This window comes from Podarcis tiliguerta, assembly GCF_965153285.1.
Source record: "Podarcis tiliguerta genome assembly, chromosome: 1".
Taxonomy (NCBI): Eukaryota; Metazoa; Chordata; class Lepidosauria; order Squamata; family Lacertidae; genus Podarcis; species Podarcis tiliguerta.
In genome coordinates, this window is record NC_139534.1 from 99,078,110 (window position 1) to 99,102,059 (window position 23,950).

At 42.9% G+C, this 23,950-nt stretch overlaps 1 protein-coding gene across 3 annotated transcripts in view; it reads left to right on the forward strand.

Annotated features, from left to right (window-relative positions):
• Nucleotides 1-23,245, forward strand: part of FOXG1 (forkhead box G1) — a 51,185-nt gene extending 27,940 nt beyond the window's left edge. For 2 of the 3 annotated variants that reach the window (XR_014514322.1, XM_083453005.1), the window contains one exon: nt 22,764-23,245. The gene's annotated coding sequence lies outside the window, so the exon portion shown is untranslated. Of the gene's footprint in view, nt 1-8,100; nt 8,173-22,763 lie in introns of those variants that run through there. The other variant, XR_014514324.1, reaches the window with a different exon arrangement.
• Nucleotides 23,246-23,950: the final 705 nt, after the last annotated feature.

A 23,950-nucleotide genomic window follows, 5' to 3' on the forward strand; every position in this document is an offset into this window, starting at 1 on the left:
CACCTTCCCGTTGGCCATCAATAGAGAGGCCGGCTTCACAAACAGATACGGGCTGCAAACAGCAACATGAAATCGATTTCCTAGTTTGAGGGTGGTGGCGGCGCAGCGGGGTTGCGTGCGGAGAAGGGTCAGCCGGCTCTTTTTGGTTCTCTGCTGTGCTTTGTTGATTTCATCCGCGGTGGGGTCCCGGTCACCTTCCTTTGCACGACCCCGGCGGCTCCTCTAGCAGTATCGAGGGTTCTGGGGCCAAAATGAAAGGAAAGGTCGTTTACACGAGCCGCAGTTACCGGTATATAGTTATCTAACTATTGGATTTATACCTCGCCCTTCCTCCGCAAGAAAGTCCAGGGCGGCCAATGTAAAAAAAATGAAAACAAAACAAAACATTCTAAAACGGATTAAAGCGTTCCAGAAACAATTACGATTCGAAACATCCAAAAGCAGTTACAGTTAAAAGCGTTCTAACAGCAATTGCAATGAAAAACATCCTTCCACCCAGTGATCTGGAGGTTGCCAATAACAGTATGTGTGCATGCATGCATGTATTTATTGCATCTATATCTCATCTTGTTCTCCAAGGAGCTCAAAGTAGTGTACTTGGTTCCCCTCCTCATTTAATCCCCACAACAACCGTGTGAGGTAGGCTAGGCTGAAAGGCAGTGATTCGCTCAAGGTCACCCAGTGAGCTTCATGGCCCAGTGGTGATTTGACTTCCCGGCCCTATTCCGTCACTCTAACCACTACATTACACCATACTGGCTCTGAGTGTGTTTTTTTCAGCCAATGTCTGGGTAGATGTGTCGGAATGGCGTGGCTGGACCTCCTTGACTTGCCCTCAGCTATTAGGAGAAGAGTGTGGATTTCGATGGGATTTCTTGCCAAATAGTGGTGTTCACGATCGCTTAAAACGAACGGGAGCATGGTACAGTGGTACCTCGGGTTACAGACGCTCCAGGTTACAGACGCTTCAGGTTATAGACTCCGCTAACCCAGAAATAGTACCTCAGGTTAAGAACTTTGCTTCAGGATGGGAACAGAAATCACGCAGTGGCAGCGCGGAGGCAGCGGGAGGCCCCATTAGCTAAAGTGGTACCTCAGGTTAAGAATGGACCTCCAGAACGACTTAAGTTCTTAACCCGAGGTACCACTGTACTGTCTTTCTCTAGTAAGTTTGTTCAGGATTGGAGACGGAACAATCTGAGCTATTGCCCTGGAAAGCGAAGGCTAGATACACCATCCTGATCCTATCTACGCTGTGTTTTCATTGTTGTAACCCGCCCTGGGACCTTCGGGTGAAAGGCGGGATAATAAGAATAAGAACAAGTGTTTACTCGGAAGCATGTTGAGTTAAGAAATATATCTTCAGAAAGAAAATGCTTGCAATAAGAGGACTGGATCTGTGTGGCCAATTTGAATTGTCCTAGAAAGGAGGGATAGCAGATCAAAAACAAAACAAAGGAAAACAGGAAGGGTTGATTCAATATTGTTTTGATCAAGTCCCCCACGGGAGTTCATCAGGGCCCCGGTATTTCCAGGTACTGCCCACAGTCACTTTGGCCAAAGGAGCAATTCGCTCTAAAACCTTTTGAAAGGTACTATAAGGCTTTGAGCTGATTTCAAAGCCCTGAAGAACAATTGGGAAGGAACAGAAACCACAAACCAGTAAGCCTAGAACTGTCTAGTTTTTTTGAGGAACGTGTCATATGCAGATAAATGCAATCACCGACCAAGATTTCTTTGAACAGAGTGACACCAGCAATTTCAGCGGAACACAGTATGTTCCTTTAGAATCAGTAGAATTAATTCCGCCTGCACGAGCCCTAACAATACTTACAGTCCTATCCTACGAAGCCAATAGAAAGCAATTGGGTTAGGGCCGAACCGCCTAACTTTACGGAGGATCGAGCTGTGACTTGACAGGGATGGTCCCCTGAAATTAATGGGGCTTACTACCAGCGAGGTTTAAATGCAGGAGCTCTGATTTAAACCGATGGGGCGCTAGACTGTTTCCTGAACCCTCCTAACTTCCTCCAACTGCGAGTGTAGAAGCGCAGGGCTGATTCGATTTAGTTTAGACCAGCGCGCTTACTAGCTTGCTTAGTTTAGTAGTTGTCCTCTCTAAAAAGGCTCTCAGAGGGGCCTGTTACCCCCAACTCTCTCCTCACTCCAGCAGCAAGTCATGCTTCATCTTGACTGGCTTGAAGGTCACAGCTGCCAAAGTCACCCGGACGGGTCGCTTCATTCCGACCAGGGCTCTGTTTTTCCACAGCTTTTCCCACCGCCTCACCTTCCATTTATCTACCCACCCCGTCACTGCCAACCGAAAGAACAGGGAAGGCCACGCCAAAGAAATCAAAAATAAATCGAAAAGGGGGTTGCTTTGATTAAAAGTTGGTTTTCTGAAAGAAGAATGAGGTGTGAAGTTGCTGACACTTTTCCAAATATTTCAGAACAGTGTATTGTTTTTATTTTTGAGGGGTGGTGGTGAAGCTGCCCTTAAAAATAGGCAGTGAAGATTTATTCGCTATGTATTCCGAGCCAGAACTTTGATTCTCCCACGCCATTTTCATTTGTCCTGAGAGGAGAAGGTTTCTTAAGCGAAGCGCTGGAGAGAAAGGGGCCGCGGAACGGCGCATTTGTAGCCGCGGCACCAGAAACCACGAGGGCCTCTGCGTGGAACTGCAAAATTTATCCAGGCTATGGCGGGTCATTGCTGGGAAAGAGCTCAACTGACGTCCCTGCTTTCAGTTCAGCTGTGTTGTTCTAAAAAAAGAAAAAAGAGAAAAGCAACATCAACCAAATGCTTGTCCTTCCTCACTTGACCTGTCAATAGATTTCCCCAGACCAGAAACAGAGTATAATTGATTAATCATCTGCTATTTAATCAATTTGGGCACATTATCCAAGCCTCAGTAGAGATGCCTTTTCTGAGATAAGGTTGGTTGGAAAGAAAGAAAGATATATTCTTTCTCTTCTTTCCCAAGATGAGCTTGGTTCCCCTGCCTCCAGAATAGTCTCCATCCTTAGCTGTTCTAGGTGGCTGTTTTCAGAAGGAGAGGTGAGACTGTGACAGTTTCTCTCATGGTCCTAGGCTTAGTTCGTGGCAGTACAAGACACCTGCCCCAAACCCTGCAGAGCCATTGCCAGACACTGTAGAGTCTACATTGGAGGCAATACTGAGTTAAGCATACCAAAGACCTGACTCAAGTTCTTATCTTTGTCTCTTCTGACATTTGTCTCTTCTTCTCCCAGAACTCCTGCATGGTTGTCTTTCCCCCTCCCCCTTCTTTCTCATTCAATACATTTCAGTGCTTTTTATATTATAAGCAATGATTTTAAACTAGGAATTGGTCTGTGTGCAAGGTGATACATAAAAGTAAAAAATAAATCAGCTTTGTCTCAAATGGTAGGATTTGATAGGCTGTCTTTTCCATATAAATCTGCTCGTTCTCAGTGTCTGCTCCAGCTATCCCCACCCTTAAGATTATGGATGACTGCCTTTCCCAGAGAGGTCCAATTGGCATCACTACTTTTTATTCCTCCTGGCCTTTCTAGGAATGCTGCTGAATCCTTCACTTTACTGCTGGTTGTTTACATTTGTTGTTTGCTGGATTTTAATTGTTCTGGGTTGGATTCAGAATACATGACTGCACATCATACTGAAATCAATGGGACTTACTTCTTAGGACACATGCATAGGCTTCAACTGTTAGTCTGGAGCCAGCCCATCTTATTCAGCTTTTTAAAGCATAACCCTGTGTATATTTACTCAGAAGTAAAGCTCCTTTAGTTTCCTGGGGCTTATTCCCAGGAGACTGGACATACGTTCATGGAGTTAATGGTTCTTATTAATGAAAATACCTTCCTTGGAAATGCAGGCAGGAATATTTTAAATGAATAAGCTAAAGGAGAGCTATGGTAGAGCCATTTCTTAGGCACATTACCAATTTAATCTTTGCCCAGTTTGTTCAAGTTCATGTACTTGTGATTATTTAAACAGGTATGGATTTTTAAATGCTAAAATCTTGATACAGGCAGATGTGAAGCATAAGAACAGAAGAAATATAAGAACATAGGAAGTGCCTATTTGATCAGGCCAATGGCTCATCTAGTTCAGCATCCTGTTATCACAGTGGCCAACCAGATCCTGGTAGGAAACCAAAAGGCATGGTCTGAGCACGAGAGAACTCTTCCCTGGCTCCAGTGGTCTCCAGCAACTGATATCCAGAAGCATTGCTGCTTCTGATTGTATAGGTAAAGCATAGCCATCACGGCCAATAGCCATTGAAGGCCTTCTCTTCCATGAAAGGAAGCATAGGTGTCAGTTATGTCAAATGAAATCCAGATTTTTCTGGGATGTGAGGGGAAGGGAAAGCTTGCTATTGAAAGTACTTTAAATGAATTTCAATATCAGGAAGTTAAAATTTATGCTGAAGCTCAGAATTCTAAGTCTGAAAACTTGAAGCCTCAAAATACCGTAACACACACACACCGCCATTGTTTTGTGGAGTTTTGCGCAGCAGTGATTTGAATTTCAAATATATTGTAAAAGATTTGTGTCAAGTCTAATTCTTGGAAACTCTGTATTGAGCTTTTCTGAGCTCTGGAGTTTGAAACTAACATTCCTCCGCTCCCAAATGTTGGTTGGCTAATTTGTATTTTGAAATCATTACCTCCAAAAAGCAGGGCCCCTCAGCCTAATAAAGAATTGTGTTAAAAGTTGCTAAGCAACTTAAAAGGACGTTTGCTTTCAAGAAGCTCACTTGTTTGTTTAAATCCTGAGTATGTTGCATATTATTAGCTGCATTACATAAATCAACAAAGGAATCTATATTGGCAAGGGAAGAGGACATTCCTACCCTTGGCCTTTTTGCATTATGCAATTAAAATCACTTGAATTGCATGTTGAAGTTTCAACAAATATTCAACAAACATTATTTATCTCGAAAAATTCTCCAGATTATTAAGTACATAAAAGCACCAGAGGGGAGAAATAATTAAGCAGGTTTGTCATATCGTATGTGTTTATTTTAACCTTTCTTTTTAAAAAATCTTATCTACTAAGTACTTTTACAAGACACTAATTATATTCTTTCTGAAAAGAATTCTCCAACACCCTTCAGTGCTTACACCCTTTAATCATATCTCATTACATCTACCTAATCCATCTTTTTTCACATTGCCAGTGCTCATTAACAGTTTTAAAAGCCAGTCCTGGACATTATCATCCTTGATTTCAGAATCACGACTGGTACCAATAATATTTTATGCTTAAAAAAGGAAATAAGAGATGATTCTGGTTTGTAGAGCACTTTCCCCTTTCCCTCCTTCTTTTCTGCTTTCCCTTTTTTTGTATCTATTAAACAAGATGCTGTGAGTGATAATACAAGAGAACTGTGTAGCGTTCTTTCCCCCAAGAAGAAGTTAATTTTATAAGCTGCTTCGATGGTGGATCAACAATTCCTTTGAAGGTAAATGATCCTTGACTAACATTTAGCAGATATTGTGCTTCACAGATGTTTGATTGGCAATTCATGTGACATCTAGTAAACAGCATGGGTAATTCATTGGCTCTCTGCATGTGTGCAAGAGGGGTGGGTTGGGGTGACACAGAGCACTGGCTAGCAAATGGCCCTCTTTCATTCCCATGCTAAGTGTATGCTTCGTAAGGCTGAGAAATTCACAGAAAATACTGTAGCGCCAACATTTGTTAACCAGAACTGATTGAATAATTGAACATCATTCTTTCTTTCTTTGTTCTTTCTCTTTTTAACATGATAGGAGCAGCTTGTAAGCCTGTGTAGACATTCTCAAAGACTGCAGAATCGCTTCTGCACCAAGAGATATACATATCGTGCATGTGTGTGCTTGTATAGTAAGGTTGCTGTCACGCTGCAGTTTGCGTGGCCACCAATAGGTGGCCATGTGAACTGCAGTATGATGCAGGTGGGTGGCCCAGGCAGGCAGGCAGAGCAGGTGGAGTGATGGGCAGACATGGGCAGGCTTTATGTTGGGGGGGGGGAAAGCTTCAATTAGTTAAGGATTTTGTATTGATTTACTTGATTCAGGGGGATAGCTGCTCCTCCCTGCCCCCTAGCTATGCCCATGTGGACAGAGCAAGCAAACTGCAGAGGAAAGTGCAGGACAGGCCCCACTTTGACCTCTTTGACTTCTGATGCCTCCACTGGTGTGAAGGAGGTGAAGAGGAAGGAGAAAGTCTCCCCTTCACCACGCCCAATGCTGAGGCGGTCACATTCTGCCTGCAACCACTGCCACTGGTGGAGTCTCCTCATTTCCCCCTCGAATGCTGCTGCCAGGACTCCTTATTTTAAAATGCAGGTGTTTCTTTCTCTGCAGCAGCAACTGTGCTCTCCCTGTAGTTACCACCTCTGCTGTGTGTGTGTGTCAGTGTGAAGTTTTTACCCCACACCACCGCTGGAAATGAGAGATGAAAGCCCAGGTGAAGTCAGAGAGGGTGTTGAAGAGATGGGTGGGTGGGTGGGTCTGGCTAGGCGCAAAGAGTTTGGTGAAGTGTGGAGGGGGGTGCTGGTGAGGTGTAAAGGTTTGCAAGATAAAAGAGGGTTGGCAAGGGGGTAGCAGGTAGGTAGGTGGGGTTTGTGAGCCATGTGAGCAGGGGTGCAGCCCCTAGTGTGTGTGTGTGTGTGTGTGTGTGTGTGTGTGTGTGAAGTTCTTCTGCAATGCTTTCAGTTATACACAGTGCTGGCTAATTACATACACCATGCAGTAATGTTTCTGCTTGCTTCTTGCAAAATTCTCTCACGCAGAAATGACTTGTGAATGCTCTATATGTCACTTAAAGATAGTGTAGGAACAGTCTCCCTGGGAATGAACCCCAAAGACTTCCTCTACAGTCTGATTCAAAACACAAATAAGTCAATGACTTGAATGGAATCAAATTTAGTCCCACTGATGAGTGTCTGGCACCTTGAGCTTGTTGATATATGAAGCTACAGCAGTGCAGAAAGCAGCTGATTTGGGTTTATTTATAATGCTATGCAAGTATTTCCACACCACCTAGAAAGCTAAGTTTGGCCCTGTTGTGCTGCTGTTTTCCCATTGCAGTTCCAATGTAACAGCTTACCACAATATATCAAACATGGACGGTTGTGTAGATGATGCTCAGCCTTCCCCAACTGGGTGGCTTCCACATGTGTTGGACTGCAGCTCTCCACATCCCTAACCATTGTTCATTCTGGCTGGGGCTGATGGGAGTTGCAGTTCAAAAATCCAGAGGACACCATAGCCCATAAGTATGTCATTATCAGTTCTGCCACATGATGATAGTAGATGTATTCTATTCTTTAATCCCTTGGTACACTGGGACATGGGTGGCGCTGTGGGTTAAACCACAGAGCCTAGGACTTGCTGATCAGAAGATCAGCAGTTCGAATCGCTGCGATGGGTTGAGCTCCTGTTGCTCGGTCCCTGCTCCTGCCAACCTAGCAGTTCGAAAGCTTGTCAAAGTGCAAGTAGATAAATAGGTACCGCTTCGGCGGGAAGGTAAACGGTGTTTCCGTGCACTGCTCTGGTTCACCAGAAGCGGCTTAGTCATGTTGGCCACATGACCAGGAAGCTGTTTGCCGGCTCCCTCGGCCAATAAAGCGAGATGAGCGCCGCAACCCCAGAGTCGGACACGACTGGACCTAATGGTCAGGGGTCCCTTTACCTAACATTGTGACATACTTCACTGTATTTAGTCTCTTGGCCTTATTTGAAACATTGTACATTGTATTATAGTGGCTTTTGAAAAGAAGATAGATTAGATACATTTAAGAATATAGTACTTCTGAGAGTAGTTTACTCCTATTAGTTGAAATCAGCAAGTGGTCAAGCCCCTGTAGATGGCAAAGCAACAGAACCCAATAGCCCAATCCTCATCCCATTTAAGATGAAGTATTTGGATTAAAGCCATCATTGGCTTGTATCCAGGTACATCGGGTGAACTAGGCAGCAGCGTTGACTGCCTATAAAGAGCCAAATGAACTTCAGATGCCATGGATTCAGCTGTGCCCATAGCCAGCTAGTTAGGCAAATGGTCAGCTAATAGTGGCTTGTATCTGCCCCCTGAAGGATCCTGTGGGAAAGCAAGAGGAAGGGAGAGGGAGAAAGAGAGAGAGAGAGACCAAGCAACCAATTCTGGAACGTGAAAGGGTACGTTCAGTTATTTTAGCTTATTTTTGTTAATAATATGTTGAGTTCTGAATAGAGAGATCATGGGAAACTTTATGTATTCAGTTGAATATTTATAAACCAAGCTTGCATAAAAATACAACAAGGTGGTGTGCATTAGACACCATTACAATAAGTGCAATTAAAAATATCAGTGAAGACATTAGTAAATACTGGTTGAATAAAAAGAAATTCAGATTTCAAAGGCCTGCCTGAATAACACTGTTTTTAAGAGATGTCTAATAAAAAAAAGAAAAGGCAACAATACTCCTGCTGAAACTCTACTAGCAGAGGGTCCCCCCCCCCCCCGGAAACATGTGTAGGAGAGTTGATGCAAGTTTATTTGGCAAAGAGCAACAGCAGTTAGGGAAGCAACCAAGGTGACACAGGCTTATATAGAGATATTTCCTTTCCTTAGTTTTACACATGCATAGAAGCTGAGTCAGGTACACAGCGGGAGATGAAGACGAGATGCCTGTCTTATCAGGGCTGGATGCCAAGTTCATCATGACTATACCCAAGGCTGAGCCCTATCTCTCCCCTGCATTCCACATCCTTAACCCTCCACTGGCATGGGGAAAATAAAATCATAAGAAGAGCCTGTTGGATTAGGCCCATGGCCCATCTAGTCCAGCATCCTGTTCTCGAAGTGGCTGCACAGATGCCTGTTGGGAGACCCACAAGCAGGACTCAAGCACAAGAGCACTCTTTCCTCCTGTGGTTTTCAGCAACTGGTATTCACAAGCATTGCTTGTGGAGGCAGAGCATAGCCATCGTGGCTAGAAGCCTTCAACAGCTGTTTCCTCCATGAATTTATCTAATCCTCTTTTATAGCCATCCAAGTTGGTGGCCATCTATATGCTGTGTGGAGAAGTATCAGGCTTAGACCTCCCCCTGCCTACAGGGCCTGCCACACTAAAGGCTCAGTCTCTAGTAAAGACCGACTGCACTTCAGAGGTGTGGGGAATCACAAGAAGCGTCCCATCAGAGGATCTCTGTGATCAAGGTGGAGCATAAAGTACAGTGATACCTCGGGTTAAGAACTTAATTTGTTCTGGAGGTCCGTTCTTAACCTGAGGTACCATTTTAGCTAATGGGGCCTCCCGCTGCCATCGCATGATTTCTGTTCTCATCCTGAAGCAAAGTTCTTAACCCATCCTGAAGCAAAGTTCTTAACGCAAGGTACTATTTCTGGTTTAGCGGAGTCTGTAACCTGAAGCGTCTGTAACCTGAAGCATCTGTAACCCGAGGTACTACTGCATCAGTTTGAGGTTTGGCAGCATCATGAAGCATGCAAAAAATGCATTACTTTACACATATTATGGCGACACAGAGTTAAGCACACATACCCACATGGATGCCACTGAGCCACAACTTTATAATTCATCAACAAACTCCTTCAGAAACATTTGGCTACCTTGAAACAGATGTCTGAGCCGTGAAGATACGAAGTCTTGTCTAAGCATTTGGAGAGGACACATTTCATTAAACAAAGCATCCATTTCTGATGTTCAGGTCTGTGTGCCATTGCTTATGTAGTCAAAGTAGCACTACCATAGCATAGGAGGGAACTATCTTTGTGGAGTCTGAATGAAAACAATGCTAAGGCAGAGGGAGACTAAAAATTACTTGTGGGGGGGACGGCATGTGCTCAGTGGTTATGGAATGCTGACTCCTTGTTTGGGGCAGGGGAGAATGGTATGCCAGATGAGAGGATGGAGAAATGTGGAAGAAAGTATGGCTGGCTGGAACATGACAGGACTATTATGCTCTCCAACATTTGGGTTCAATATCCCACTTGTTGAGATTATTGATTTGTCACTCTGGAACAATGCAATTTATTTGAGCATTTGTGATACAGCTCACTTCCTGCTAACAGAGACCTATTACAGGCTGTCACTGGAACCCTCCAGTTCCCAACCCAATGACTATTAAAACCCGGGAAAGGATAGAATTCTGCAATGCCAATATAGTGTGTCTGCTTTTTCAGATATCCATATCTGGGCACTGTTGAGCCATGTGTGTCTCACACTTATCCAATCCAGCACATAACGTCATTTGCATCACTCTCTGCTTGTGTATAGCCTGCAGCTGTGAAATGTTTTGATCATGGGTTTTGAGCTAGAAATCTAAATATGCCTCATTTATATAGAGATCGTATTCATTATTCATTATTAGATTTATATCCCACCTTTTCTCCAAAGGGCTCAAAGTGACATATATTTTCTCCCACCTCTCCGTTTTCCCTCAGAATAGGAATTCAGCTTTCTATGTGGTGGGAACCATCTTCACAATTTTGATCTTCTGGGCAGTATCACATCCTCTGTATGCCTCATATATGCCTGGTCTCAACAAATCACTCCCCTTAAGCATTTTTTTCCTGTAACCTTCCAATATTTGAGATTAACAATATAGACCATTCAATGATAAATCTGTCTGAGACATCTTAAAAACAATTGTGCTTGATGGCTTGACATGCAGTTGGAAAAGCAGTGGTGTATAGTAGTTAGAGGGGGGACCTAGGAAACGGATGGAAGCTGATCTCCTCTCAGCCCACTTTCAGCCTATCTCACCAGGTTGCTATGAGGATAACATTTGTGAGGAGGAGACCAATATATAAAGAAATGCTACCTAGATCTCTGTTCAGAATGCTGAGAAAAAAGAAATGGGAAACTAGCAATAACCCCTTCATGCCTGCTAACTCTTACTTTCAAAGGACCCCATTCCTACAGAGAGATAGGAACACAGGAACATAGGACCCCACTGCCTTATGCCATCAGACCATCTAGCTCAGTATTGTCTACACTGACTGGCAGCAGCTCTCTAGGATTTTAGATGGGGTTATCTTCCAGTCCTACCTGGAGATGCCAGGATCGAAACTGGGACCTTTTGCATGTCAGGCAGTTCTATGTTTGCCTTGCAAGATGTAGCTCTGCCATTACATTAAGGTTGGCTCAATAGAGATCAGTAGGACTTATTTAGGAGCAGAGCATAAAAGCCATAAAATATGTATTTCTTTCTCTCTCTCTCTCTCTCTCTCTCTCTCTCTCACACACACACACACACACAGAGAGAGAGAGATCTAGAAATTGTTTTGCTTCTGTCATCTGTTCTGCTGCTAAATTATGGTAGTTCTTTTCACTTGAATTTGTCATGATGTCATCTTTTGTTAGCGAATCATTTCAGATTTCCAGGAGCTTGGTTTAAAGACCATTCCCTTAAAAAAAATCATTCTAATTTTCCTCCATGCTGCTATATAGTGGGTTTAGTGCTTAGCATCTGACATGTTTTCTCAACTACTGGTTTATAATGAAACTGCAAACATGAACATACTCAGGGGAATGTGATAAAAGCAACAACAACAACAGCATCCCATGATCTCTGCAAAGTAAATGGCAGCTCTAAAATTGTCACATCTGGATCAAAAATATTTCATCTGCTCACCTAAATAAACAAAAATAAACAGAGATAATTAGGATCAAAACTCAATGAATGTTTATTTTAACAGCTTCTTGTTTCTCATTAATTATTGGAATGGGACATGAAGACCTAAATTCTTAATGTTTGCTTTGCATAGTGTAAAAACAAGAGCAACATAAAACAGATAAGACAGATTGGTAGTTTTCTTACCAGGTAATTTATGATTAAGTTCTCTTTGTGAAACACGAGCATCTTCCACACTTCTGCAATGATGAGTGCGACTCCATAAATCCAACAGATTGTACATGGGGCTGCTGTGAGGCAGGTTCTCTGCATGGAGTTCAATGTGACTGGTTGCGTTCATGTTAAAAGAAAGAAAACCCATTGCCATTTAAAAAATATAGCTCATGATAATCATAGCCGTGTGTTCAATACAGGGCACATAGATAGGATTTATCCATCTGCCTGACCATCTAAGACAGCTATCATACATCTGAAGGAAACAAATATCAAAGTTAACAGTCAGCACATGAAATGTATTTACCCAAATGTGTTTCTCTAAAAGAGGAATGAGGTGGAAGAAAAGTTTAGGAAGAGATGAGTCATGATTAAAGCTGGTCATGCAGGAGGTGGGACTAGTGACAACTCTCATCACCTCTGACTATTGGCTATGCTGGCTGTGGCTGATGGGTTTTGGAGACCAGCAACACCTGCAGGGCCACAAATTCATCATCTCTGATATAAAGGGACTCAGATTTAGCATTCTAGAGGCATGATCAAGCCAGCCTCCCTCCCTTTCCCTCCCATACACTCTCTCTGGCAAAGGAGTTATGCCTTTGGAAGGTGACCACTGATAAAGGTGGTCCACAGAACCTAATCACGTGCAATGTTGAGTGGGAGTTGCAACAATACTCACACTGGGAGGCCAAGTCTGTGGTGCATCCCTGTTCCACTGGCTACTCCTGATACTAGTTTTCAATTTTGTTAACTTTTTAAAAAACACACACACACAAAAAACCCACCACACACCATATCCTATGTAAACTAGTCTCACTGAGACTGTAGAAGAAGCATGTAATATAAATCAGTAATTCAATAAAACCATTTACAAGTTCAACTATTACAGAAACCAAACCCTCATGCAAGCAACATTGTGACATAAACCATCAAGGTACTCCTATTTATTTTGCTGTTGTGTACTATGAAGCATCCCCTAATTTACATGGGGGTTACGTTCTTGGCCCCTGCACACATAAGTGATATTGTGTGAAGTGGGGAACACCCTCTAAACACCCTTCAAACACCCTCTCTGCCGATCTCTCTCTAATACCTACAAAAAAAATACTGTATACAGAAATATCCACAACTAGAACTGAAGCTCTCAGGGTGGTTGGAGGCTGGAGGATGAACTGGAAAGCGGCTGCTGTTAGGTGGGGAAGCTAAGCAGCATAAACAAAGCTTTGCTGTGCCTCTGGTCTCTTTGGGGCTTCCTCCACCCTCACTGACATCCACTTCAGCATCCAGGGAGCGTCTCCTCGCAAGCCGCAAGGACTCTCTCCAGCTCTTTCCCACCATTTTGGGATTTGAATTGAATTATTTATGTTGCGTTTGCAAAGTTGTGTTTCCCAGCACTGTGTGGGGTCGTATGTAAGTGGGATGGGTGACACTTGTATCTCTCGGGGCACCATGTTCCAAAGAGTAGAATTAGTCACCCATCTTTTCCTAAAGTCAATCAGTTCATCCAGAGCAGAAGTGTCAGTCATCAATTGGATGCCTGGATGTGTACACAGCAGTGAAAGAGCAGTGCACAGATTCATGGACATCTTTCTAAAATTGTGGTCTATGTGCTCTTGCATATGACAGCATGTTGAGTAGCCTCTGATGCTCCTCAGGGTTCCCTGGATCTATCTAGGACTGTGATACCAATCAAAGAAGCCACAGTCTCCTTGTGGAACTTCCTGCACAAAGAGATTCACTGGCCAACCTCTCATCACTTTTAGACAGTGGGCTGTCACTATGATTGTGTGCACTGAGATTGGTCTGTGAAAGTTACAAAAACAACAACAACCACTAGACGTTTGAAAATCTCTCCTTTTAAAATAATGTCTGTTGGACCTGTTTTTACTATTGATTAAAATGGTTTTATGCTGATTTTATGGCTGTTTATGCAACATGTCAGCCACCATTAGTCTTATCAAGCATCTACTGTGTGCACATGAAGAGGGCTGTGGGGCCACATCCCCAAGCCCAGCCTTCAACATATCTGCTTCCAGGCGTGCTAAATTGAATAAAATATTTGGGGGGTGGAGCAAGCCCCACCCCACATAATCGATCACATGACATGGCACACACAAACACCATTGGAATGGAAATGCCCATCAACATTACCCCCCACACTGAGCAGAAAGGTCTGAGGGGGGATTGTAAATGCATTTGATTAAGTGCATGTATGAGCCTCTCCATAGCTCGAAAACCCCAATCATTCAGGGTTCTTAATTGCTGGGAAGTTGAAGGCACTTAAACTCCATCTTCAATCCTTCCTGCTCAATACAGTAAGATCCAGGGTAGAGTAGGCAGGTTGATTGGAGGTAGGCTCGTGTATGTCATCCCATGCTTTCTGCAAAATAAGGTAGTGGTGCACTTGGTCTAGCCAAAGTTAAGCCCCCCTGAAGCCCCCATTGATTCCAAAGGCAACAATTTAAGAAAAGGCAGAACTTTCTCACAAAATTCAATGTGATTCCAAGTGCTAAATTCTGACTAGATGGTGCATATGGGTTACAATAATTTATTAAAGTTGCACCAATTTACTTAAGATACATTCTCCCTGTCACAATAAGCCTTTGTTTTAATTGGCAACCAATTAAATATTAGAAGTGATAATTAAAAGAGAAAGTTGTGTTTGAGCTATCTTAATACTGCCCTGCACCCTGAATTGTATTTTTAAAATAATAATAAAAATAAGGAACAGGTTCGCAATATTTGGTTAAAATTCCTGTCACATGTCTTCTTTCAGAATTAAGCTAATCATACCTTGTGGAGCTGAGTGTGTTTTCTTTCAGATTTGGTCACAGGTCCTAGTACTAAATTAATATAATCATAGCCTTTTGTTCTGCTGGGAATAAAATAGTTGTTTAATTAAACATGCCAGTTGTTTATAATATAATGTTTCAGAAAAACTTGTTTGAAAGGAAAGATAAAGATTTATATCAAACATTTCAATCTGACAAGTAAATTACATTTCCTCTGCCATAACGAGAGGTAAAGCAGAAAATAATGATTACAACATCTGTAACTTGCGTTGTTCCTCAGAGGAACTGAGCACTTGTTCTCATTATTCAGAGATGTGATATGCATTTGCCTACAAAGGTGACCTTTACACTCTAGAGATTAAAGCAGCATGTTTTTCCACCTTTAAAATAGAGCTCCATGGTTGATCTTCAAATTCTTTGCATCAACTTATAACCATTGCTTTCCAATGAAATACTGCAGGGGGAGGGGGTGGGAATACACACAAAGAGATGAGTAAATGACTGTATTAAAAATGCCAAAAGATTTATTTTTTGTCTATGGATTTACATTTATTAAAACAGAAATCATCAGTATAGCACCGACAGTGTGGTGGACTGGTTTGAGTATTGGACTAGGGTTACACCCACACCATACATTTAAAGCATGTTTAAAGCATTTGGCTTCTCCCAAAGAATCCTGGGAACAGTAGTTCACACCTAACAGAGCCACAATTCCCAGCATTCTTAACAAACTCCAGTTCCTAGGATTCCTTGGGAAATGTGGCTTAAGACTCAGGAGACCCTGGTTCAAATAGCCATTTAGAAAAAACCTCCAAAAACCTCACACAAAGCACACTAAATGTGAAATTGTGGTTGAAATATACAGTACAGTGGTACCTTGGGTTACATACGCTTCAGGTTACATACGCTTCAGGTTACAGACTCTGCTAACCCAGAAATATTACCTCAGGTTAAGAACTTTGCTTCAGGATGAGAGCAGAAATCGTGCTGTGACGGTGCAGTGGCAGCAGGAGGCCCCATTAGCTAAAGTGGTGCTTCAGGTTAAGAACAGTTTCAGGTTAAGAAGAGACCTCCAGAACGAATTAAGTTCTTAAACCCGAGGTACCACTGTACTAGGACTAGAACTGCTTAGAAGGTCTGTATCTGTATGCAGGACTCTTTCCTCCAACTCAAATAAAATGGGTATCCAATGCACCTGTTGTGAATTACTGAGAACTGTGGGAGACATTTTACTGGTTTACTGCAGTGAGCTTTGCCTTTTGACAAGCATTTATTTGACATATTGTATTTGTTCATAACGGAACTAAATTAGAATACTTTCAATCACAATCCTAAACCATTGATCTAGCTCCTATTTTTCCATTGCCATCAAAATAATATGTTTTGTGACACTGTGCTAGCAAATATTTTAAGCTATCATTGTGTAAAGGAGACAGGAGACGAGGTTTCACAGATGTTTTGTTGAATCAAATGGAGCTACAGCACTGAATACCACCCCTGGAGTTAAGAGTGACCAAGTAAGGTGGCCAAGTTTGCTGATGACATGAAATTATCCAGGGTGGTAAAAGATAGGGGGGTTGTTGTTGTGAGGGGCTCAGAAAGAATCTCTCCAAACTGAGTGAATGGGCACGAAAATTGTAAATATGGTTCACTATAAATAAGTCTAAAGTAATGCACATTGGGGAAAAGCATCCTAACTGCACACATATAGGCACATAAATCCTGATGGAGCCTGAACTGGTGTTGGCTGACTAGATAAGAATTCTTAGGCCATGGTACATGGTTCAATGAAATCACTTACCCAGTGAGAGAAAAAGAAATGCAACCTCCAAGTTAGGAAGTAATAGGTAAAGAGTCAAAAATAAAACTACCAATGTAAGGTTACCAGATTTTTTTCAACGAATCCAGGGACACTTTAATTAATTAATTAATTAATTAATTACTACATGTTTGGGACACTGATGCTGCAGCGATGGCAGTGGCAGAGGAGCGGCCGCTGCCTTGACCTCAACCGCCACGTTTCCCCTTCCTCTGAGGCTTCTATCTCCTTTCTCCATGAGCCTGGGCAGTCCCTGAGTTGTTGGTTCTTTGGTGCTGGTGGTGGGGAAGTGATGGGTCAGGCATGGAAGGCGGAGAAGGAGGGCCAAGAGCGGCGGGTGGCGAGGCTCGGGCAGCGCGATGCCTCCCTTCCCACCAGAGCAGCCCCAATCCCATTCCTACTTGCATGCAAGCAGGAGGGGGCGGGGATTCCTCAGCTGGGAAGGGAGGCTTCCCATTGCCTAACTGAGAGATCCCTGCCCTCTCCTGCTTGCACCCAAGCTCTGATAGGCAGCGTGAAGCCTCCCTTCCCAGCTGAGAGATCCCCGCCCCGATCCTGCTTTTATGCAAGTAGGAGTTGGGAGGCTGCTCTAATAGGCAGCATGAAGCCTCCCTTCATAGCTTAGTTGCTGGGATCAGGGAAGGTGGAGGCAGCCCAAAAGCTGCATCTTAGAGCCCCTGTGCCACCATCATATGGGGACTTCCGAGCAGCTCCTGAAGCCAGCCAGAACCAACTGCTCAGGGCTGCTGAGACTACCGCTGCTGTGTTTCCCGGGGACATCAGATAAAATCCAGGGACATTTTGGGGATGGAATTTGACCGGTGACTTATTTGCAAATCTGGGGACTGTCCCCAGGAAACGGTGATGTCTGGTAACCCTACCTATGCCATAATGGCTTTATACAAATCTGTGATGCAACCACACTTGGAATGCATGTACAACTGGGTAGTACTCAAACTTCTTCCTCTTCCATTCCTCATGTGAGAGATATAAAAATATCCCATAGTACTTAACTCAAGTACTATGGTCATTGTTTTAAACCACCACTTCCCCCCTTTCACTGTTCCTCTCTTCTTGCTCCCATGCCATGTCCACTGCCGTTGTGCAAGCTGACTTCATGTAAATTTATGGTTGGGATGGGTCACCACACATCCGCCAATAGGGGCTGCATGCTGACAGTCTCACATTTTTATTGTAAATAGAGGGAAAAAAGGTAGATTTACTAGTTGAAATTCTACCATGATCTGAAAGTGAAAGAAGAGCCAAGTGGACCAAGAACCTTTAAAAAGTGTGTGTGTGTGTGTGTTTGTAATGAATTTCAGTGGTATATTTTGTCTGACGAATGAGGTCGTACTGCTTCAACACAATCTTATCATAATAAGTTCATTTGTCAACATTCAAGTGAATTGTGTGTAGAGGGGAGAGCACGTGGCTTAGAAATAATTTCTAGCCCTGACAATGTGTGTCTGTCACTAAAGCAGTCTATTCCAAAACAGATACATCACAGCAGTAATGAGAAAAGAAAGCCTGGTTTAATCTGAACATGCATTTATCTTCATAAAACCCAAGTGGTTCTCCAAGGATGTCATTTTACAGATTTGCCTTGGACCGATTTAAAATCGGCACATATGCTTTATTTTCTTGTGCACAACAGGAGTGAAGATGGGTATGATTTTCCCCCTTTTGCAGGGGTGAAATAGGTTGCCTGTCAGTTGGATTTAGGCGACAGTCTGTCTGCAGGCCGTAAGATGATCTGCATAGTGCCAGAGGAAAGCGGGCAAAATTCCTGGCTTGCAAGTACAGATACTGATCTACCTTAGCCACCTAAACAATGCCTCACCTGTTTGCCTTGTCCATACCTTATTTTACGCAGTCTAATGCTTGTTTTGTTTGACTTTTCTTTTATTTCTGTGGATCTGAGCTTTGATACACTTTGGGGACTACATAAACACAGTGTTGTACTTGAACATCACCATACTTCAGAGTACTCTGGTGGCTTAAGACCACCACCCCCTCAGCAAGAACAGCACTGTTATTGAAAATTATGAGCCCAGGACCAAATAAGTAGGCCACATACGCCAGTGTTTGATCTACCAGACGAGTGTCCAATGACATTGAATGTGAGATTCTACTAATTACTGCACTGTGTACCCTCAGTTAAAATTTCTTCCACTGGAACTAGTAAAAGGCTTTCTATTTTTATTAATTATTTTCCAGTGGCTGATAGCTAGGAGATAAGTTACTATAGCGTTTAGAATTCTATCCACTCATTTTCCAGACAGAAGTATGTCGCTGTGTACAGCCTCTTTCACATAGGAATGAAATAGAAAACTCAGTCCACTTTCTCAGTAAAGTATAATATAAATATTTTACCACCATTCATTATTGGCTTGCTGATAGCTAGTCCAGCTTTGCCAACAGGAATCGGAGGGGGTTGTGTGCGTCTTGTAACTATATTTGTGCTGGGAAGTGTGGAGACAAATATCTGTGCAAAACAAATGAAGAAAATGGAGGCAAACACACACACACACATCCTCAATGGAAACTAAACAAGCATTTCTCTAAAGTGCTGACACTTGGTATTATTTAATTTGCATACAGCACATTTCACTTGGGCTGGAGAACAATTAAGTTAACAAATAACGAAATCATCTGTACTCTTAGGGGTAATTTAACATGACTTGATTTTAAACTGTTTTACTTTGGCGTTACAAGGAACAGTCTCTATTTCATGCCAAAGCTCATCAATTTAAATCAATGGAAAACACTGAGACTGTAATGAATTGTGAGATGAATGAAGCAGGACTGAAAGCAAATATTCTGGCGACTCAAAGGATTGGCCTGAATCGGGCTGTTATTTGAAATACAGTTAAATATAAGAGGCTGGTTCTTCATTTATGTTGTCATATGAATAAGAAGTATTCACGTTCATAATCAGTGGTGCAGTGGTAAAATCTGGAGTTCAGGCACTCATGGAGCAGTCCCCAGGGCCACAACTGACCCCCAAGGAGAGTCCAGAAATCAAGGAAACTATATTGATTTATTTTATATGAGGGGTGGGTGTAAAACACACACACACACACACACACACACACACACACACACACGAGTGCTACCTCGTCAAAGAGCATAATACCTAGTTTATAATGCCTGTGGCATAATGCTACACTCCTGTGTATAATTGCCTCTGAGGAAGCTCCACTGGTTTCACTGGTGCTTATTTCTGGCTCAGATTTAAAAAGCTTGAACAAAAGATCTTCAGCCAGCTGCAGTACATTTGACTTTTAACTGGAAATGTAAACAGTCTGAAAAGAATTGCTACTATTTAGACTGCTAGTGTGAAGAAGGAACACCATCAAAGAAATGGAAAGATGTATCCAGCCTCTGCTTGATTATTTTCTTCATTCTCTGACTTCCTCTGTTCTAATCTGTCACAAATAATAGTAAAACTTGAAAGTGTCATGATCAGATCATTCACTTGACACAGCAAGAAGGATTTATTCATTACCCTGAAACTCTGGCAGATGACATCATTGTTCCTGCTCAAAAAAAGCTGCACCCCTCCCCCCAATGTCTTCTTCACTACACCACTCTTCATAATGTTACAGAGGTGACATTCATTGCAAGAAAAATGTAACTGCAGAGTCTGGAAGCACAAGCGTACAGAATTCTCTAAATTATCCCGTGAGTCTTCATTTAAGCTAGTTAATTTGGAACACAGTGCAACTAATTTACCTTAAAGTCATGGAGGACATTTAAAACAGCCATCTAATCAGATGTTCTGATAAAATGGGGATGCATTTTCTATTGTTTGCATAATTAAATAACCACATTGTACATGAAGAGTGAATCTGAACCATCAAGACCTTAAGAAATGTCCATATACTTCTTTAGGATTGTGGTGTATGGATCCAGTGCATGACTGATAGAAGGTTAATGGAGAGTGTAATTAGAAAGCTCTAATATTGATCACTGTTTCAAAAATTCATTCACTTGGGAGCTGCATACAGACAAAGATCTGAAGCAGCTTTGGAAGGCTGCAGTTCACAAACCACTTATTCCAGTGAATAGAATCCCTAACAGTCTGAGCGAGTGGACTGCAAATGGTCCCTATGAATTTTAATCCTGAGCATTGACATGAGAAAATCTCATTCACTAGTTGACACTTGTTCAAGCCCAGACTATAGATTGTTCATGGTAGAGGTGCATGGATGGATGAATCAGGTTCCAACCTGTGTCACTTTCAACTATATGTTTCCCTCAGTCTACACTGTTCCATTTTTTGCCTGTCTTTGCCACTTACGTTTTTAGACCTTCCTCTTTTTTTTACACACCCACCCACCCACCATTATTCACAATTTTATAAGGGGGTGCTAGGGATTCCTTTGAAATTTGCTCTTCCTTTACACAGATAGCAGCTATCTTTCAGTCATCTTTTTATATCCAAGTCTCTGGGACAGTGGCGTAGCGTGGGTTGTCAGCACCCGGGGCAAGGCAAGTAATTTGTGTCCCCTAATCCGGGGCAAGGCAAGTAATTTGCGCCCCCCCCTGCTGCACTGTCCCTCCCCCAGATAGTCCCTCGCTCTCTCTCCGCACCGCACCGCACGCCTGGCACCCTCCCCTCCACAGTGGGCGGCGACCCGGCGGCTCGGATCAGATTCGCACAGCCAGCACTGCAGTGAGAGAGAGTGAGTGAGCCAGGTAGGGGCAGAGAGCTGCGAGTGCGAGCGCCTCCCCCCAGATGTTGTGCCCGGTGCAGCCAGCCCCCCCTGCACCCCCCACGCTATGCCACTGCTCTGGGAGACACTATGTAATCCAGTGGTGTCCAAACTTTTTTCAAAGAGGGCCAGAGTTGAAGAAGTGAAGGGCCGTGAGGGCCGACCAAAGGGCCAACCTTTTTTTTTAGGATTGAAGTTGTTGAGCTTTTTAAAATGATTTTACCCCGAAGTTGTTGAGCTGTTTTTAGGATTGAAGTTGTTGAGGTTTTTTATAGGATTCTACCCCAGAAAATAAACTGCCACAGAGGCCAGATTAAGCCGACAACCGACTGGTGGGCCGGATTAGGCCCCCGAAACGGACTTTGGACATGCCTGATGTAATCCTATCCCAATCCCTTGCAGCCACATTTTTAATGCCAGTGTGCTGGCTGCTGCAGCAGCTGGGCTTTCTAGCGGTTTGCAGCAGCTTTTACCAGTGAAAAGAAAGCCTTCAGACTTCAAAGGCAGCCCTTGGACCACCTTGTAAAACCCAAGGACTGCAATACGAAAATTCAGAGAACTGCAGAGTAAGCTGGGAAACTATGTTCTCATCTGCAAAGTGGTGCAGGAGGAGCAGATCAGGTCAACTAACTCCTAAATATGGTGAAAACAAATTTCTGTCACATACCTGGTCCATGGTGAACAACTTGGTCATGTGAGAACATTGTTTGAGTCCAGATCACCACTATTCCAAAAGTAACACCTAATCTCATCCTAGGCATGCCATTTCCATCACCTGGAAACTGAAATACAGGATTTAGGAGGCATCTGAGAAGCCTACCACCCAGAAAGCAGGTGAAGACTGAAGGGCTCCATAGCAACATTTTTGACATTGGTTTGGACTGAGGCATGATCCTGCACAGACAGCAATTCTGCATGTGCAGCTGTCCCACACTTTCCTCCTCTAGCTTCAGATCCTCACATCCAAACCTATGCTGTCATGAAGGGTTCCCCAAACTGCAACATTACATTTTCAGGGAGCGCAGAGGAGGGTGTAGGAAAGCTCTAATCACACAATTTAAGATACTAGTCTTTGTCCTTTGAGCTAGGGTTTTTTTGGTGAACGCATGTTGATTTTCTGCCATATTACCATGCCACAGGCTGAGAAAGATGCTTCACTGCCAACCAGATGTGCTGAACTCTGTATGAATAGACTTTGGCAACCACAATTTCTTGAGCAGCTGGAGCCTGCAATCAGATTTAGAATAAGCCAATCTGAGCCGAATGCAGCACACATAGCTGCCAGTCAGATGACTAGTTCATCCTGTGGACACATGTTCATCACAGGATGATCAAACACAGTGGCTGCTTAGTGTTCAGGATCTCACAGGCATAGATCCCACTTTTCTGTAGCATAGGAGATTGGCTTTGTGTCATCCATCTCTGGCTTCAGAGAACTGGTCAACATAAAGATCCAGATGTATTTATTTCTGAATCAATGGTATTGTTTTGAAAGCCATTAAAGAGGCGTGTTTAAGAAAGGAGTCTTTCAAAGGCAACACTTTCCTGTTGTCAGTAAATAATGTTTGTCAATTGTCTCTTTTGCAGAACACACAGGCTGAATCTCATCTGCAAGCAATGAAGCAATGATCTGTGAGCCCTGGAAATAAAAACTAAATCTGCGGAGGGACAGAAGATTTCAGCTCAGCTTTTTTTATTGTGAACTGTGAGATCATGTCTATTTGTGGCTCTTTGTCTTCCATAACTGACAATGGGAGTTGTATGATGATCCCTTGAACGAGGTCCCTGAATACTATTCTGTTCCAGTCTTTACTTCAGATCAGTTTTCTCTCTCCAAGATTATGGACTATTAATAGTTTGCACATATGGGAAGCATCATTTAGTGAATGGAGTCTTATGAGGTGGGGTTCTGCCTCACACTTCCTACACTCCTGACAGGCATGCAAGCAAATCTTTACATCCTGGATACGTTGCTATCAAAATCAAGAGAACCATCTAGAGAAACATAAAATCGCCTTTAATGAGGCTAATGGGATGACTTGGGAAATGCAAACTATTCTCAGCTCTTCTGTGCTCTTCATTTGTTTCATTTCATTTCAGATTGCTGCAAATCATTAAGGGGTGTTTGTAAAAAGTAACCAGGCTAAGTGATTTAGTTATGATACTTAGTGGAGCTTCATGAAATCAAATGAGTTTCTTTCCAATTTCCCAGAGTGTTTGCTATTGCCTTGTGGAAACAGATGGAGTTAGTGGGCCTTCACAACCGATTTGTCTGAATCCTGAACTGAATCAGGCTGTATTGTACCCATTTTTCTTCATTTTGTACTGAATCTGGATCAGGTTGAGGTAGTTACAAATCACCACAGAGTCGAAACTATTTGTAGTGATTTGAGTTGATCTGGAGCTCAGCCACGATGCGCAGCCTAACAATAACCAGGGGGTTATTGTCAAGATGAAATGGGAGGGGATACAAAGACCCCCCTGAACTACATGACGGAATGGTAGGCTGAAAGAAGACTTAGAAATAAATAAAAATTATAGAAAGAAATAGAGGAAAACAACAGAATGGGAAGAACCAGAGATCTGTTCAAGAAAATTGGAGATATGAAAGGAACATTTCGTTCAAAGATTACCATAATAAAGGACAAAAGTGGTAAGGACCTAACAGAAGCAGAAGACATCAAGAAGAGGTGGCAAGAATACACAGAGGAATTATACCAGAAAGATATGGATGTCTCGTACACCCCAGGTAGTGTGGTTGCTGACCTTGAGCC